This window comes from Sarcophilus harrisii, chromosome 1 (genome assembly GCF_902635505.1).
Source record: "Sarcophilus harrisii chromosome 1, mSarHar1.11, whole genome shotgun sequence".
NCBI lineage: Eukaryota > Metazoa > Chordata > Mammalia > Dasyuromorphia > Dasyuridae > Sarcophilus > Sarcophilus harrisii.
The window spans coordinates 360142199-360160934 of NC_045426.1; the positions used below are offsets into that span (position 1 = coordinate 360142199).

Here is an 18736-nt window from a genome sequence, read left to right on the forward strand (position 1 = left end):
AAGAAGGATACCAAATGGGGAGGAGTTAAGAGACTTTTAAAATAAAGATGGGTGGCAACATATAAATCCCTAACAAGGTTGTTTTTTGTTTTTTGTTTTTTTAATGCCTGGGGCATATAGCATTCTTATTTGATGAAGGGAGGCAGATCACTCTATGGGAAAAGGGGGGGAAAAGAAGGATACCAAATAAGGAATCTGTGAATGTGTGTATATATATACAGACAGGCATGCACACAAGATCACCATTTGGTAACTTCCTGTTTAAATTATTCTTGATAAGTAGGTGTAAAGACAAATTTTTCCTTCACACTCAGCATCCAACAAGCCCAATTACTAGACAGTGAAGATAGTAGCAATCCTTCTGGAAAAAAAAGACATGCTTTTGGGGAATAGGCCAGAAAAAGGATTTGAAACCTACTCTGTACCCCTACCTCACTCCCAACCCTCTCCCCCCCCCCAAAAAAAAATCCTTAAATGTATCGTGTTAGAACTGAAAGAGACTTTTAGGGATCATTCTAGCTAATTTTCTTGACTTTCCAGAAAGGCAAATTGAGACCTCAGAAAGGGAAGTTACATGCTCAAAATCACAAAGAAAGGCTCATTTACCCCTTAATAAATTGAGGTTTGATTCAGATGGAAATGGATTCCAAAATTAATAGTCATAACCTCTTAAGGCAGGAAAATATTTAAAAGGTCACTTTGGCCATATCCTCAATTTACCAAGAAGGAAACTGAAGTCCAAGAACGGCTATACTGCAGAAAATGGTTAAATTTCAGTAGAAAATATTCTCCCTGAGAGCAAGAACTAAAGCGTGAAAATACCCACTTCCCAGGGTTGATGGGAGGATCAAATGAGGAGATGTTTAAAAAGTGCTTAGCAGGGCAGCTAGATGGTATAATGGATAGAGTTCTGGCTCAGAAATCAGTTCAAATCCAACCTCAGATATATGACCCTGGCTAAATCAATTAATCTTCATTGTCTCCCCAAAACCAAAAAGTCCTTAGCACTGCCTGACACATATAAACATTTAATAAATGCTTGTATGTTGTCTTTGTTTCCCCAACACCTGGCAGGTAGTAGACAGCTCAATATTTATTTAGTTGAATTGAATGAAGCAACTTATTTATCCTAATGATGTACCACAGATTGTTTTCAAAAAATCAAATTTGATTTGAATGCTAATTTAAGAGAACAGCAAATGAGATCACACATATAAAGAGTGCTTTGCAAACCTTAAAGTATTTAATAATAATATTTCAAGTCAGTGTCATTGAATTCAAATCTTCTTTCACTTATTGCTGGTATTGCCATTGTCTTCCCTTTCTGTAGACTATCTCTATTAGTCTTGATCCATATCTGGCCACTGAACCCAGATGGTTGTGGAGGGGAAAGTAAGGCAGATGATCTTGCCCAGTCCTGCCTCACTTGAATCCAATTCATTTGCATATCATGGCATCACCTCCCTGATGTCATGGTTCTCTTCAAGAACAAAGGACAAAAACAACATTGTTTTTCTTCTTTGGATTTCAGTTTCCTCATTTTCCCTTCATTTATTAATAAGGGAACTTGCAAATCCAAATCTATGATGATATTACTCTTTTCTATTCAAAACTATTGACCACAAGGGAGAAAAAATTGAAGATCACACTCAAAAAATATAAATAAATAAAAACTACTAAAAAATATATTATCTAGTTCTTTTCATTAAATAAATATAAAACATTTGACCCATTTGCTTTGTAAATGAAAAGTGCAAAATATACTACTTTGGCTGATTAAAAAGAAAAATGTTTTTAATAAATTCTTCAGTTCCATATAATAAGCAATTAAATGAGAAAGGGATGCTGGAAAGGAAGGGGAAGGACTACAGAAGAGAGAAAAAAAATTAGGGAAAAGGGAAAATCAAGTAGAGAGAGGGAGGAAGGGAAAGCGATAAACACTGAAGACAAAGGCAGAGAGAGACAAAGAGAAAGTCATCACCTGCTATCACTACTCTTTGAAAGCTAATCAATCAGCTGATTACAGTTAACAGGTCCTTGACTGCCCCAGTCAGTAAACCTCCAGAGGCGGCCTCTGAATAGGACAGCCACAGCAGGCCAGCCTCCCAGCAGCCCACCAGGGGAGAAATTATTCTCCATGCTGCAGCTGGGGTGGCCCGGGCTCTGACACGCTGAGACTGAATAAAAATCAGCCAAAAGCTGGAAGAGCCGGAGGCCTTCAGTGCTGTTCAAAGCTTAGCCACCTCCGTCAGCGGTCTCCTCCCCCATGCTCAGGGACAGCCTGAGCTGGAGGTTTTAGAGGCGGAAGGACAAAACCAAAAAAGGAGCATCAGAAGTAAACTTCTGATGAACGGAAGAGCCGTTATCCTGGAGTCTGCCCGCAGCAAGGAACCTTGCCGGGGTCCCCGCCCTCCCCAGGCTGCTCTAAGACAGATGCCTGTCTGGGAGCATGTCTTACATGCCAACAAAGAGAAAGAAGATAATTAAATGAAAATGAAACCATTAATGCAGATTGCATTAGAATGTAATCTGGCTTATTTCAGACAGAGGGATGGAGGATGCTGGTAACTCATTATTAAATATACATGAAGGGCCTTGATTCCTCCTCTCTGAAGGAGTTGCATATTTATAACCCCTCGAAGAATGAATTTCAGTGCCAGAGCTGCGCTGGGTAGTTTCCGTTGCACTACAGACCGATGGAAGTCTGGCCCATAGCAGAGCCTCAAGGGAACCATTGGCGAGGGAACTATTTCGTTTCTTGTATCACCCCCACCCCCTCACCCGGGCAGAGGCAACCCGGTCCTCTCCCCTTCGTAACCTTCTCAGTGATTGTTTTGTTGGCACAGCAGGGGAAGGACCTTATGCAGAGCAGATGGAACACACCTGTGATGCTGTTCCACGAGGACCCTGTTATAACATGGCTCATTATCACATACACTCACAGAAACCATGGGGCAGCACACACCCTCTCCTCCCCTTCCTCCTAAGTAGTCCAACAGGGCATGTTTAGCTATCAAGGCAGATGTCAATCTCACCACAGGGAACCCCCTTCCGAAGGGGCTTCCACTGTAGGCTTCCTAACACAGAATAGAGATGTATTTGTCAGGCTCTGAGCACCCCCTCCAGACTAAAAAGTGGAATGGATTTAGTTAGCAGGTACGAAGCTGCTTTCCCTTTCCTCACCCACCCCCACCCCTTTCACATCATTCTCCTCCTGTTGTAATCCTAGCAAAATCTGGGCTCTGGTATCAGTTACTGTCAATTTACTGTGAACCAGTTTAAATAGCTGTGTTTCTTCTCCCAGAGTAGCAAAACAGAGATTTTAGATTGGCATAAATGTAGAGAGAAAGATGGATAGATGATAGATAAATAGAAAAAGAAAGGTAGCTAGGGAGAGAGAGAGAGAGAGAGAGAGAGAGAGAGAGAGAGAGAGAGAGAGAGAGGATAGATATGTGTAGTTTTATCCTTATCTCTAATTGTGGAAGAAAAAAAAGGGCTTTCTCTTCTTTTGAAAGAATTCATTCATCAGTAAGCAGATAAAGATATTTGGGTAACAGGATACTTGAAATGTCCCATACTCTTCCTATAAAGGTGAGCCATAAACTCCAGTGCCTCACAATGAGTGCCAAGGTCAGAATAGTGGGACAGCACTTATTCACATCTTCAGAAGCTAAGAGAATTTTGCAGAGAAGGATGTTCTGGATCCGTATATACATCATTCTCAAGTAATATAACTGTATGAAGCAAACTCTTCTTTTAAAAATCTCCAACCTATTTTTCTGCATTTACCATATATTATGTGTCTTTGTGCATTTTTCAGTTCAACCAGACTGGCTTTTTTGTTTTCAGTAAAGAACAACAACAACAGACTAGCTGTTGACTTTATGTCTTTGTCTAAGCATCCTGCATGCCTAGAATACTTTCCTTCCTTGCCTTCCACCCCTGTTGGAATCTCTATTCTCTTTCCAAGCCTGGCTCAGTTACATCTTCCGTGAGGTTCTTCTAGATCTACTCTTCTCCACCTGCTATTCCCTGTCTACTCACCCACCCCCCCAAAAAAAACATTAACTTGTATTAATTATGTATATGTCTGTATAGGTACATTTCCACACAGAAACATCCCAATTCCGTGTAAGTTCTTTGAGAGCTGGCACAATTTCATATTTGTCTTTGTCTCCCTATCACAGTACTTGGAGCACAGTAGGCATTCATAAATGCTTATTGATTGCTTGAGCTATTTGAGGAAGTTTCTAATTAGGAAATTCTATTTATTCAGAAGTTGTCTCCCTATCTAGTCCCTATCTGGAGTCAAGTGGAACAAATCAAATCCTTCCATACTAAGTAGTCTCCTGTTCTAAGTATTTTAACAAACCTGTGATAGGCAGATTTGAGGGTTAACACAAGAAACTAACAAACATTACATTGGGTGAGTTTGACAGTGAAACCAGCTTCTGGATCGGCCAAGAGCTTTTCATGGATTTTCCTTTAGAAGAGGAACTAATCACAGGGAAGAGGCAATGATGAACCCTGAAATGAGGTTACATATGAGTATACACCTTTGCCAAGAGAAAGGTTAAGGGTAACTGCTGAAAGCAGACTCTCTGGGGCTATGTAGAGCTAAAAGGGCCAACATCCTTTTCACACTCTGTTTAGGTAAAAAAAAAAAAAAAATTCTTTGTTTGGACTATAGTTGCTATTTATAGAGCTGGGCTAGAACTGTGACAAAAAAGTTGGAGGTAGTAAGCAAATCACAAACATATTTAAAGCTAAAAAGGAACTCCTAAACATCACTAGTCTGAGACCATGAATTTTACAGATGAGGAAAATGAGCTCCAGACAAGTAAAATCACTTATCCAAGGTCACTTAGGTATTGAATCAAAAAGCCAGGATTTAAACCCAAATAATCTGATTCCAGGCTCTATGTCCTTCCATGTTCGGCAGCATCTTTCTTAGCAAAGGGTAACAGGATGTGATTGAAGACAGATGACATCATCTGGAGAGTCAGCCTGCCAGATGCATGCTATTTGTTCTGGAGTTTGGAAAGTCCAGCCCTAGATATTTAGAATCAATAAAACCATCTCCTCTACATTTTTCCTAGCATGCAACTTCTTTTGGCTTCTTCCTCATAGGGTTCTGTGGAGTCAGGTTCTACCCCCAGCCCCAAAGGAAAAAAAAAATGAGAGGAATGACTGCTTGGGAGAATAATTCTTGGCCCAATCACCTAGACATGCCTGGGAAGATGCAGTCCTTTCCAAACCTTTAAGCTAAACAGACTCATCCCCAAACTGGGGCAACAGGAGGCACATGCCAGGTTGGACTGTAATCAAGCTCAGTTCATTAGAGGGCAGCTCAATTGTCATGACAATCACAACCAAGCAGTTTCCAATCTCCAGACTCCAGTTGCCCATCAGCTTTAATCAATCAGCAGGACAAGCTTGTTAGACGCACTGCCACAGCGGGGCCAAATGCTGTCTGCCAAATGGTTCCAACGAGGAGCTTTGGGGGTGGAAATACCAATCTGCGTGAGGCAGACAGAAACACAAAGAACCATGGACTTGGGGGCGTGTGTTTCAGCTCCTCTGAAGTGGAGGCTCTGGTCAAAATCACAGTCCTGTGTCAACATCCCCAACCCTCATGGGGCAGGAACATGACGCCTCTTGCCCCCAGGCCAGAGAGTCATCAGGCTTCTGGTGTGTGCCCAAAGGTAGAAGCAGCCTGGCCTCTCAGCACCACGTTTTATAAATAAACAGCAGTGGGCTCTTGTTGTTTCCCATCCCATAACATTCAAGCCGTTCCTCTCCCCATCTTATTTGGTTATTTTCTTTTTTTAATTTAATTTTTTTCAATGAACAAACATTTCTTTTCTCTTCCTCCCATACACTCCCGTCATTAAAAAAGAAAAAATCTATAATAAATATACATAGTCATGGGGGAGGAGGAAAATTGTGTTGTTTAGTTGAGTTCCAAGGTTGGCACAAAAAATTTTAAAGTGCTTCTGGGAGCTCAAATGTATATTGAATGGTTATTGTGTGTTTCATTGGCTTTCTCCCTTACAGCTCCTATCCTGGCTTCCCATAGCCATATGGGAGAGATTACATACTAATTTAGGCTTTGGGGTTTAGACCCTAAAATAAGATTTAGAATTATCAAATCAGAGTAATTGAGAGAGTAGGGCTTCCTTGGGAAGCTCTGCTTATCTGTCCATAAAGCTGTATACCACATGAACTTATCAACTATATTTTCTTAGTTAGGACCCAATTCTTGCAGATTTAGAGTTCCTTATAACATTTGGTTTATATGTAAGTGTTTCTTCATTCTTTTCCCCACTAGACCATGAGATCTTGACAGCAGGGACTATATTTTGTTTTCTTTGTATCCCAGAGTTTTATATAGTTCTAGGCACATAGCAAGCGAATTTAGGGGTTTTTTTGACTTGATTCTAGATGTCATTGTGGTGATGAGCTGTCTATGTTCACCTCACTCCTCCTTAGATTCCACTATTCTTCTCTTCTATCATAGTATAGATAATTTAGGCTGGGGGGACAGAAGAAGGGCATAGATTTTCATTCTACAGAAGAGGAAATGTGAACATCCCCTCATCCCTAACCCTGGCTGAAGAAATGGCAATGGTCCAGGGGCCTGAGTGTTCTAGTGAATTCTACTGGAATTTAAAACAATAATGGAAGTCCCAACTTTTTTAGTCATAGGGAAAATTCTGACCCAACTTTTTGAGAGTTTAAAGGACTATGAAATAATAACAGAATTATACAGTTCACAAAATGTCCCCAGGGAATCTCTTCCCAGTTACAAGCTAAAATTTCCTGTGAAAAAGCAACATATTAAAGCTTCCCCTCCTGTCCACATTTAAATCCAAGTTGCAGACAATAGGAACAAACTAATTCATGTAAAAATAATTAGACTTCCAAAACATCAGCAATGAGAGCTATAGGGCAAGAAGTAACTTAATAGAGAAGCAAGTATTGTGTTAAAAAGCAGTATCTGATACTATAGAAGAAGGAATGAAGAATATAGAACACAAAACAAACTCTACTATGCCTTTCTCATTTCAGCTAGGTGTATTCTCCAATATTTGGGGCTTACCTACTTCTAGTTCCAGACTTTTTTTGCAATTTCCTTATCACCAACTCAAGATATTTCCTCCATCTTCTTCCTGGTTGAAAAGGAAGGGGAAAAAGAGACTATGTTTCTCAAAATGCCTCACCATTATTCACAACATGGAAGCCTAGGAAGGACAATGTTATTTATGAAGATGTAGGTTGATTGAAATGACTTCTCATCAAACTATTAGATACTGGTATTTTCTAGATCAAATTTATAAAGCAGAACAAGAAGAACAATTTATTTTATATGTATGTATATATAATACATATGTGTTGTTATTCAGTCATTTTTCACTCATATCTGACCTCTTCATGAATTGGGGTTTTCTTAGAAAGGTACTGGTATGATTTGCAATTTCCTTTTCCAACTCATTTGACAAATTAGGAAACTAAACTAAAGGTAAGGTTTGAGGCTATATTTGAACTCATGTCTTCTTGACTCTAAGCTCAGCAACTCTATTGTGCCACCTAGCTGCTCCAATATATACAGCCACATACACATGTATTATCTATGAATATAAATATTGTAATCCTCCATTAGATATGAACTCATTGAGAAGAGGAAATGTCTTTTATTTCTTTGTATAGATAGTGTTTAGCACATTGTAGGTGCCTAATAATACTTATTGAATGACCACAATATCAATATTGAAAAATGAAAACTTTGAAAGACTTAAGAAATCTATAATCAGTCATATTTCCAAAAAACTGATAATGAAGAATGCTATCCCCTCCTGATAGAGAGACAATAAACTAATATGCAGGAAAAAATACCCTTTTAGATGTAGCTAATATGGAAATTTCTTTTACTTGACTATGCTTATTTATCATAAAAATTTTGGTTTTGTCAAAATTTGGTTTATCAAAAAAATTTGTCCTCACCAGTGAGGTTTGGGGGAGAGGAAAAATAATTCTAGATATTAAAAGATTTTTTAAACTTTAACTTTAAACTTGGAGACCACTTTAGGTGATCTCTTTAGTGGAAAAAACTAAGCATCATATGGCATCTACTATGTGCTAGTGGAGTGTTATACAAATATTTAATTCTTATAATAACCTCATGAGATAGAAACAATTATTATCCCTATTATACATTTGGAGAGACTTAAATTAAGTGATTTGCCCAGGATCACACTGCCAGATTTCAATTTAAGCCTTCTTGACCGTAAGTCTAGTATTCTACCATCTAGCTCTCTCCAATCCCACTGTGGTATAGCTAAAGATAATAACAGTCCACATTTAAATAAAGCTTTACATAATTTATCTCATATAGAATCACAGAATTCAGAGGTTGCAGAGACTTTAGATCAAATAATCTATCACCTTTCTTTTTCACATAAGGAAACTTAAATCAAGTTCTCTTGGAAAAAAAAAAAAGAGGATCTCTCAAAACATTAACTGACTCAATCCTCATAGTCTGTGTATAATTTTTCTTCTTGTACATACATATTAATTAGTGGATCAGATTTGACAGTTGCCACTTATTACTAATAGTTATTCTACTAACTCTGAAACCAAGATTAAAGTCCAGATCCTTAGATCCAGTGCTCTTTATCCTACAATAGGCTGCTCCTCTGTACACTCAGAAGCCCTGACAGCAAGGGAGAGCCAATCCTATCATTGTCATTTCACAGAAGCTAAAGCCCAGAGGAGTTAAATGATTGACAGGAACTGAAAAGGACTTCAGTAAACATCCAGTTTGATCCAAACTTTAATACCCCTCAAAAAAGGAATACCCACCAGGCAAATGGTCACTCAGCCTCTGCTGAAAAAATCTAATAATGGCGCTCCACTTTCATTCCACTTTCTCTTGGTTAATAGGTTGTTCTTCATTTTCCTAGAGGATCAATGGCATCAAAGGTGATTTATTGACTTGCAAATGAAAAGGATTTAAGTGAGATCAAAGAATGATGCAAAGTCATAATACTCATTTTTCCTGAATCATGGAAGTCCAATAGCAAGACAAAATTCCCAGTGACTGGAGATGGCATAAGATGCAGAGAATGTCCTTGGCAGCTTTAATGTCTGAAGAAGCTCCAAGTGCTTCAGACTCTGCTTCATGACCATTGGAACAAGTTGTTCTCATTTGCTAATTCCAACAAGGAAAATCTTCACATGCTTACAATAATCATCTCCCTAACTCACTGAAATGTTTGAAGTCTGTCAGTCACCCTCAATCTATCTGAGAAGACAGTTTTACCAGGATGTGGTTGTTGCACATGTGAACACTTGGGATGGATGAGCAGCCCTGAGCCAAAGGAGCTAATCCTCCATGAACACTCCAGTTAGTTTATTAGGCAGTGCAACAGATAGAGAACTAGACCTGGAGTAAGAAAAAAATGGTCACATTCAACCTCAGATACTAATTAGTTGAATGACCTTAGACAACTTAGCTTCTGTCTATCACAGGTTCCTCATCTGTAAAAGAGGGCATCTGCCTGCTAGGGTTATCATTAGGATAAAATGAGATAATATTTGCAATGAGCAAAATAGAATTTAAAGTGCTATATAAATATAGCCTATCATCATTCTAATTTTAAAGGAAAATGTCCCCACATAAAACCTAAATTTGTTTTTTTGAAAATTTAATAGCAACTAAGTGCAGAGAAAAGAAACAAACTTAGGTTCTCAGACTCCAAAGAGTGGGTTTGGGATTTTTTTTTTGAGTTTGTTTTTTTGTTTTTGTTTTGTTTTGTTTTTTTATTGTTTGTTTGTTTGGCAAGGCAATTTGGGTTAAGTGACTTACCTAGGGCCACACAGCTAGTAAAGGTTAAGTGCCTGAGGTCCTCCTGACTCCAGGAATGATGCTTTATCCACTGTGTCATCTAACTGCCCCTTGTTTTATTTTTAATGGCAGGGGGAGAGGGGAAATCTATAATGAATTCTGTAAAAGACAAGAGTGCATGTTAACTCTAAATAGGCTTTGAAACACAGGTGGTTGTACAAATTGTTCATAAGACCATTATCATACAGCTATCCCGTGAATTAGTCTAGATACTCAGAGCCCAGAGCTGCCCAAGACTCCTTACCTCTGCATGTAGTAGAAATATAATATATAATAATTGAATGGATGTATAAATGAATGAATTTCCCATTAGAAATGGTGAAACTGGTCCTCAGAGGGTATGATTGTGGAATACTCTTACAGTTAGACTATAAACAGAGCTGTGTTATGAATGAATGACCACCTTTTATGATATTGTAGATTCTAGACTATGCTTAACTTGAAAGAAAACTATGTGTGTAAGACAAAAAGGGAATATAACTGTCCATAATTAATAATTCTACCCCATCCTGCCCATTTCCCTCAAAATCCTTGGACTTATAATGGAGCGTACATTGTTTACCTGACAGTAGTAATTGATAAGAAATGATGTGGAAGCTGATATCTGGGTGTTTGTGATTCAGAGTGGCTCATGAGTGGAAGTTGAAAGTATAGAAACAAAATGAATTGCAAATTAATATTCATGTGCAAGTAATAAAACTGCATTATACTATGGGTGAAGGGGTTTGAATCAGTGTCATGTTCTTAGAATGTTTTTCATGGTCCTATATGGTTCTATAGAAGGATTGGAAACATGAAAAGGATGGGTCTTGGGGCAGATTAGAGACTAGTGCACTCTATTCCCTGCACTTTGAGTCACAAGAGTACATGCGTAAAGTGCCCTATTGTTAATCCCCAAAGAACAATATCAAGATATGGGGGGATGTGTTGCAATGTTGATGTCCAGGTAGATGTACCTGCCTGATGGATAGGATTTTGAACTCTCAGTTGAGTCTACAAGGAAAAGAAAGTTACAGGGGTGGCCCTGGTGGACCCAGCGTCAAAGTGTAATGGTGTGTTTTTCATGATTTCATAGGCAATAGAATTACCTCAATGCCCCCAAAGTCTGTTCACTGAAATTTTTATCATCAAAGAGTTATGCTTTCATCAATTTTTTGATCTCTGTTAAAATGTAAATTCTTCTAGGAGAAAGCTGTTATCAGTCATTTATACCATGTCAATGAAAGTTCTGAAAGCAGATCTTATTAGGGAGCAGCAGAAGCATCATGAGGACATTGGGTTCAGCAATAGTTCAGGTCAGATTAAATTATGTTCATTGAGTACCTGCCATGTGTTTAGCTCCATTCTGGGAGTTCTGCAAGGTACACATAAGTTATATAATTTTATTTCCATCCTCAAAGAGCTTTCTTGCTGGAAAGGGAAGATTCACATATATGAAACAAGTAAAGATCATAAGATAGTAAAATATAAAATAATAAACAAAAATGACCTTAGGTACAGATAGGAATTGCAAGAGTTCAGCCAGTAGCTTATACGCCATCAAGAAAGGTCAGATCAGTTGCATCTGGCTGTTCAGTGGAAACAACTGGTTATAAAGGAAAGCCCACTAGATTTAAAATCAGAAAATCTAGGTTTAGTGCTGGTTTTGCTATTCTGTAGTAATATGGCTTTGGTCAAATCACTTCATCAATTGGACTTTTAATTCTTCTGTCAGCAAATGGAAATAATAACCCATATATTACCTCCCTGACAGAGTTATTGCAGGAGCTCAAATAAACTCATGTATATTAAGTGCTTTGTAAGCTAATTCTAGAAATATCTAGAGTAATGATAAACATAATAATAATAAGCAAAAGTCCTCATTCTCCAGAGTGGTGTTCTAGAATGCTCTCTATTTTGAGGGAATTTGTGGCAAGACTTCTTCATTCTAGGTTCTAGTTCAAACTTTGCAGTATGACCTTGGGCAGGACTCTTCACAGAGTCTCAAGTGTTTCTTTGGTATAATGTGTCATTTGTTGTGGAAAGACTTGTATAAATTGATGCATAATGAAGCAAACAAGACCCAAAAATCCCAGCACATATAATGTTGATGATAATCATGTAAATGAAAAAATTAACAAAAGAAAGCTAAACACTAGATCAATCAATATTTATTAAATGCTTATTAAGTGTCAGGCACTGTACTAAATGCTAAAAGTATAAATATAGGAGAGAGAGAGAGAGAGAGAGAGAGAGAGAGAGACCGACCAAGACAGAGAGAGAAAAAGAGAGACAGAGACAAAGAGAGACAAAGAGAGAGAGAGAGAGAGAGAGAGAGAGAATAGAAAGACAGAAGAAAAGGGAGGGAAGGAAGGAGAAAGGAAGAGAAAGACAGAAAAGGAAGAGGAGGGGGAAGGAAGGAAGAGGGAAGGGACAGTTCTGACCTCAAGGAGCTTACAATTTAATGGAAGGAAATAACAGAAAGGAAGTTGAAATCTGAAAGGAAAGTCAGTGAAAGACATCCAACATAGGGACATGGTAGAGAAGTCAATCAGAGATGTTCCAAAATAGTGTAGACAGGTGAGAAAAGAAGACATATCTGAACTGAACTCTCTCCTTAAATAGAGATTGGAGTTCATGGCCCACCATCTAACCAGAGAGGCAGAGGATAGGGATAAAGTGAAGCCCCAAAGTTGAGGAGATCTTACAGGATGATAGGGGTATCCTAATAATGAACTTCCTGGGTCATAGTGGAGAAGGCAATCAGAGAAGTCCCAAAGTGGTGTATTCGAAGAGATAACTTGGTAATTTTAAAAAAAAATGAATGAATAGATAACTAGAATAAGTTTAGCTCTGGAGAAGAAATGAGGAAACTACTTTCCTCCTTGTTTGGGAGAAAAGAGAGACCATAAATATAATTTGATGGGTATGTTGTCGTATGTGGTCTTTGTCTCATTTGATTTGCTTGACTATTTTCTTTTTCTGAAAAAGGTTGAGGTGAAAAGGGACAGAAATGCCCAAAATCTTTAAAATGATGAGGAAGTGGGGTTTGCACTAGTTGATCCCCAAGTTCTCTTCCAGTTCTAGGAATTCTGGCATGCTTGGAATCTTACAGACATATATAGTTTGAACCTTAGGGAAACAAAAAGCAATAGAGATCTGAGCCTCTTTTATTGAAAACTCTAACTTTTCCAAACATTGAAACAAATCTTACCCTGAAAAAAGAAAAGAAAGATATTCCTAGCTGCTACATGCAAGAATCATTTCATTAAATTATCTGGATTCAGCTATTCACAGGATTTTACTGAACCCTGTGTTTGGGGTCACTGGAGCATGGCAGTCCCCTGTGCCAGCCTCTGGGACTTTAAGAATCAGCAGGCGGCCTTTCCAGCATTGTGTCTGACTTTACAAAGCAATGATAGGCTTATGTGGTACTTGGGCTGGGGAAAATTGGCTGGTGTCTTCAGGAGCCACTTCTGAATGAGGCATTATATACCTGAGCAGTTTTTATTCTGCTGCTCATTGTTTAAATCGATGAATGAACAAATGAATTTGAAGCCTCCCAATGGCAAAAATACATTTTCCATTTACCTAACACCCAAGCTCGAGGGACTTGGATAATGAATATTGACAATGAATCAAAGACAGCTTAGAAGGGACAGTAGAAAGGGGCTTTTAGCTGAGTTCTCTGTGTCTTGGCATCTGATAAAAGCTGTGAGGAAGAGTAACCCTGGAGTTTCATCTTCCTTGATTCATCTTTCTCAAATGAACCAGAGTTTTGAGAAGTTTATTCCTTTGTCTTGGAAAGTAGCAATGACAAGCAAGTATATAGCACCTTAAAGTTTGTGAAACACTTAACCTATGTTATTTTATTTGAGCCTAATAATCACCCCAGGGAAGCAAGAGTACTGTGCCAGGTTTGGAATCAGGAAGATTCATGTTCATGGGTTCAAATCTAGCCTCAGATGCAAACTAGTTGTGTGATCCTGGGCAAGTCACTAATCCCGTTTGCCTCAGTTTCCTCATCTGTAAAATGAGCTGGAGAAGCAAATGACAAACCACTTATTATCTTGCAAAATTTGGTCATGAAGAGTCAAACATGACTGAAAAACAAATCCAACAATCATCCTAATTTTCTATCTATCCATCTATTTTTAGATAGATATTAGGATACAGACTAGATTTGAAATTACATTATTATAGAGAACTCCCAACTCCTTGTACCAAAGCAGGTCAGCAGCTTTCCTGCAATTTATAATCTTAAAGAATTAACCAGAACACTAAATTGAGTTAAGTGACTCACCCAGGGTCACACAGTCAGCATGTGTCAAAGGTGACTCTTAATAATAGCTAACTTATTTTTTATTAAAGTTTTTTATTTACAAAATATATGCATGGGTAATTTTTCCAACATTGACCCTTGTATAACCTTTTGTTCCAAATTTTCCCCTTCTTATCCCCACCCTCTCCCCTAGCTGGCAGGGGATTCAATACATGTTAAATATGTTGAAATACATGTTAGATCCAATAGATGTATACATATTTATACAGTTAACTTGTTGCACAAGAAAAATCAGATCAAGAAGAAAGAAAAAGAAAAACTGAGAAAGAAAACAAAATGCAAGCAAATAACAACAGAGAGAGTGAGAATGCTATGTTGTGTTCCACACTCTATTCCCACGGTTCTCTCTGAGTATAGATGATTCTATTCATCACTGCACAAGTAGAACTGGTTTGAATCATCTCATTGTTGAAGAAAGCCAAGTCCATCAGAATTGATCGAGATATAGTCTTATTGTTGCCATGTACAATGATCTCCTGGTTCTGCTCATTTCATTCAGTATCAGTTCATGTAAGTCTCTCCAAGCCTCTCTGAAATCATCCTGCTGGTCATTTCTTATAGAACATCTGTATTCCATAGCATTCATATAGCATAATTTATTCAGCCATTCTACAATTGATAGGCATCCATTCAGTTTCCAGTTTCTTGCCACTACAAAAGGGCTGCCACAAACATTTTTGCACATGTGGGTTCCTTTCCCTCCTTTAGGATCTCTTTGGGATATAAGCCCAGAAGAAACACTGCTAGATCAAAGGGTATGCACAGTTTGATAACTTTTTGAGCATAGTTCCAAACTGCTCTCCAGAATGGTTGGATCCATTCACAGTTCCACCAATAATGTATCAGTGTCCCAGTTTTCCCACATTCCCTCCAACATTAATCATTATATTTTCCTGTCATCTTAGCCAATCTGACAGGTGTGTAATGGTATCTCAGAGTTATCTTAATTTTCATTTCTCTGATCAATAGTGATTTGGAGCACCTTTTCATATGACCGCAAATAGTTTTAATTTCTTCATCTGAAAATTGTCTATTCATATCCTTTGACCATTTATTAAATAGAAAATGGCTTGAATTATTATTAATTTGAGTCAATTCTCTATATATTTTAGAAATGAGGCCTTTATCAGATCTTTTGGATGGAAAAATGTTTCCCCATTCTATTGCTTCCCTTCTAATCTTGTCTAATTAATTTTGTTTGTACAAAAACTTTTTAACTAAATATAGTCAAAAATATCTATTTTATGATCAATAATGATCTCTAATTCTTCTTTGGTCACAAATTCCTTCCTCCTCCACATATCTGAGAGGTAAACTATCCTATGTTCTTCTAATTTGTTTATAGTAGCTATCATTCTTTATGTCTAGATCATGAACCCATTTCAACTTTATCTTGATATATAGTATTAGGTGTGGGTCTATGCCTACTTTCTGCCATGCTAGTTTCCAATTTTCCCAGCACTTTTTGTCAAATAGTGAATTTTTATCCCAAAAGGTGGGGCCTTTGGGTTTGTCAAATACTAGATTGTTATAGTCATTGGCTATTTTGTTCTGTAAGCCTAACTTGTTCCACTACTCAAATACAATATTTCTTAGTCAGTACCAAATGGTTTTGATGACTGCTGCTTTATAATATAGTTTTAGATCTGGTACAGCTAGGCCACCTTCATTTGCTTTTCTCTTCATTAATTCCTTTGAAATTTCTTCCAGATGAATTTTGTTGTTATTTTTTCTAGGTCATTAAAATAGTTTCTTAGGAGTTTGATTGGTATAGCACTAAATAAATAGATTAGTTTAGGGAGTATTGTCAACTTTATTATATTTGCTCAACTTATACACAAGCACTTGATATTTTTCCAACTGTTTAGATCTAACTTTATTTGTGTAGAAAGTTTTTTGTACTTTTGCTTATATAGTTCCTGACTTTCCCTTGGCATATAAATTCCCAAATATTTTATATTATCAACAGTTATTTTAAATGGAATTTCTCTTTGTATCTCTTGCTGTTGGATTTTGTTAATGATGTATAAGAATTTTGATGATTTTTGTGGATTTATTTTGTATCCTGCATGTTTGCTAAAGTTGTAGATTATTTCTAATAGCTTTTAAGTTGATTCTCTGGGGTTCTTTAAGTATACCATCATATCATCTGCAAAAAGTGATAATTTGGTTTCCTCATTACCTATTCTAATTCCTTTTATCTCCTTTTCTTCTCTTATTGCCAGGGCTAGCATTTCTAATACAATACTAAATAGCAAGGGTGATAGGGGGCAACCTTGTTTCACTCCTGATCTTATTGGGAATGGTTCCAGTTTATCCCCATTACATATGATGCTTGCTGATAGTTTTAAATAGATGCTACTGACTATTTTAAGGAAAAGTCCATTTATTCCTATTCTCTCTAATGTTTTTAATAGGAATGAGTGTTGGATTTTATCAAATGCTTTTTCTGCATCTATTGAGATAACCATATGGTTTTTGTTAATTTGGCTATTTCAATAACCAATATTTCAGCTACTCAATTATGCTAATAGTTTTCCTAATATTGAACCAGCCCTGAATTCTTGGTATAAATTCTACTTAGTAGTGGGGTATTATCCTGGGGATGATTATCTGTAATCACTTTGTTAATATTTTATTTAAGTTTTTGCATCAGTATTCATTAGGGAGATTGGTCTATAATTTTCTTTCTCTGTTTTCATTCTACCTCATTTAGGTATCAGTACTATGTCTGTGTTATAAAAGGAATTTGGTAGCAGTCCTTCATTTCCTATTTTTTCAAATAGTTTATATTGTATTGGAGTTCATTGTTCTTTAAATGTTTGGTAGAATTCACATGTAAATCCATCTGATCCTGGGGATTTTTTCTTAGAGAGTTGATTAATAGCTTGTTCTACTTCTTTTTCTAAAATGGGACTATTTAAATAATTTGTTTCCTCTTCTGTTAATCTGGGCAATCTATATTTTTGTAGGTATTCCTCCATTTCCCTTAGGTTGTCAAAATTATTGACATTGGGCAAAGTAACTCCTGATAATTGCTCTAGTTTCCTCTTCATTGGTGGATAGTTCTTCCTTTTCATTTTTGAGACTAACAATTTTGATTTTTCTCTTTTCTTTTTCTAATCAAATTAACTAAAGGTTTATCTATTTTGTTGGTTTTTTCATAGTTTTATTTAATAATTGAATAGTTTTTTGCTTCAATTTTATTGATCTCTCCTTTTATTTTTAGAATTTCAAGTTTGGTATTTGATTGGGGGGGGGGTTAATTTGTTCTTTTTCTAGCTTTTTTAGTTGCAAGCCCAATGTATTTATCTTCTCTTTCTCTATTTTATGCAAGTAAGCATATAGAGATATAAAATTTCCTCTTATTACCGTTTTGGCTTCATCCCACAAATTTTGGCATGTTGTCTCATTATTGTCATTCTCTTGGATGAAATTATTGATTTTGTCTATGATTTGCTGTTTCACCCATTCATTCTTTAGGCTGAGATTATTTAGTTTCCAATTTCTTTTTGGTCTATTTTCCTCTGGTCCTTTATTGAATGTAATTTTTACTGCACAGTGAAAAAATGCATTTACTATTTCTGCCTTTCTACATTTGATTTTGAGGTCTTTATATCCTAATATGTGGTCAATTTTTTGTATAGGTTCCATGAACTCCTGAGAAGAAAGTGTACTCCTTTTTGTCTCCATTCAATTTTCTCCAAAGATCTATCATATCTAGTTTTTCTAGTATTCTATTTACCCCTTTAACTTCTTTTTTATTTGTTTTGTAGTTTGATTTATCTAGTTCTGAGAGAGCAATGTTGAGATCTCCCACTATTATAGTTTTATGGTCTATTTCTTCTTGCAACTCTCTTAACTTCTCCTTTAGGAACTTAGATGCTACACCACTTGGTGCTTATGTGTTTAATATTGATATTGCTTCATTATCTATGGTACCCTTTAGCAAGATATAGTTTCTTTCCTTATCTCTTTTAATTAGACCAATTTTTGTTTTTGCTTGATCTGAGATCAGGATGGCTATTCCCTGCTCTTTTTATTTTACCTGAAGCATAAGGTGAAATGCTTATGCATTTGCGTAAAAGCTGGGAATTCTACGCCAGTCTTTTACCTTTATTCTGTATGTATCACTCTGCTTTAAATGTGTTTCTTGTAAACAACATATTATAGGATTTTGGCTTTTAATCTGGCTATCCACTTATGTTTTATGGGAGAGTTCACCCTATTCACATTTACAGTTAAAACTACTAATTTTGTATTTCCTGCCATTTTATTAACCCCAAATTATACTTTTCTCTTTCCTTTTCCCCTTTCCCTCCTTTCCAGTATTTTACTTATGAGCACTACTTGCCTCAAACATCCTCACCCTTTAAAGACTCTCCCTTATACCATCTTATACCTTTCACTTACTATTTCTCTTTTCCTTTCTATTTAGCCAACCCCTTCTCTTTTCCCCTCCCACTTTTTTTTGACAGTTGAGTGGAAGGTGGCCTGGAATGGGGAGA

General features: G+C 36.9%; 1 long non-coding RNA gene across 1 annotated transcript in view; it reads right to left on the reverse strand.

The window, feature by feature from the left end:
* LOC116421257 overlaps positions 1–8954 on the reverse strand; it is a 59571-nt gene extending 50617 nt beyond the window's left edge. Inside the window, exons 1-2 of the long non-coding RNA XR_004231562.1 lie at positions 8863–8954; positions 7103–7172 (exon numbers count right to left, since the gene is read on the reverse strand). This is a non-coding gene — a long non-coding RNA (uncharacterized LOC116421257). The remainder of the gene's footprint in view (positions 1–7102; positions 7173–8862) is intronic.
* Positions 8955–18736: the final 9782 nt, after the last annotated feature.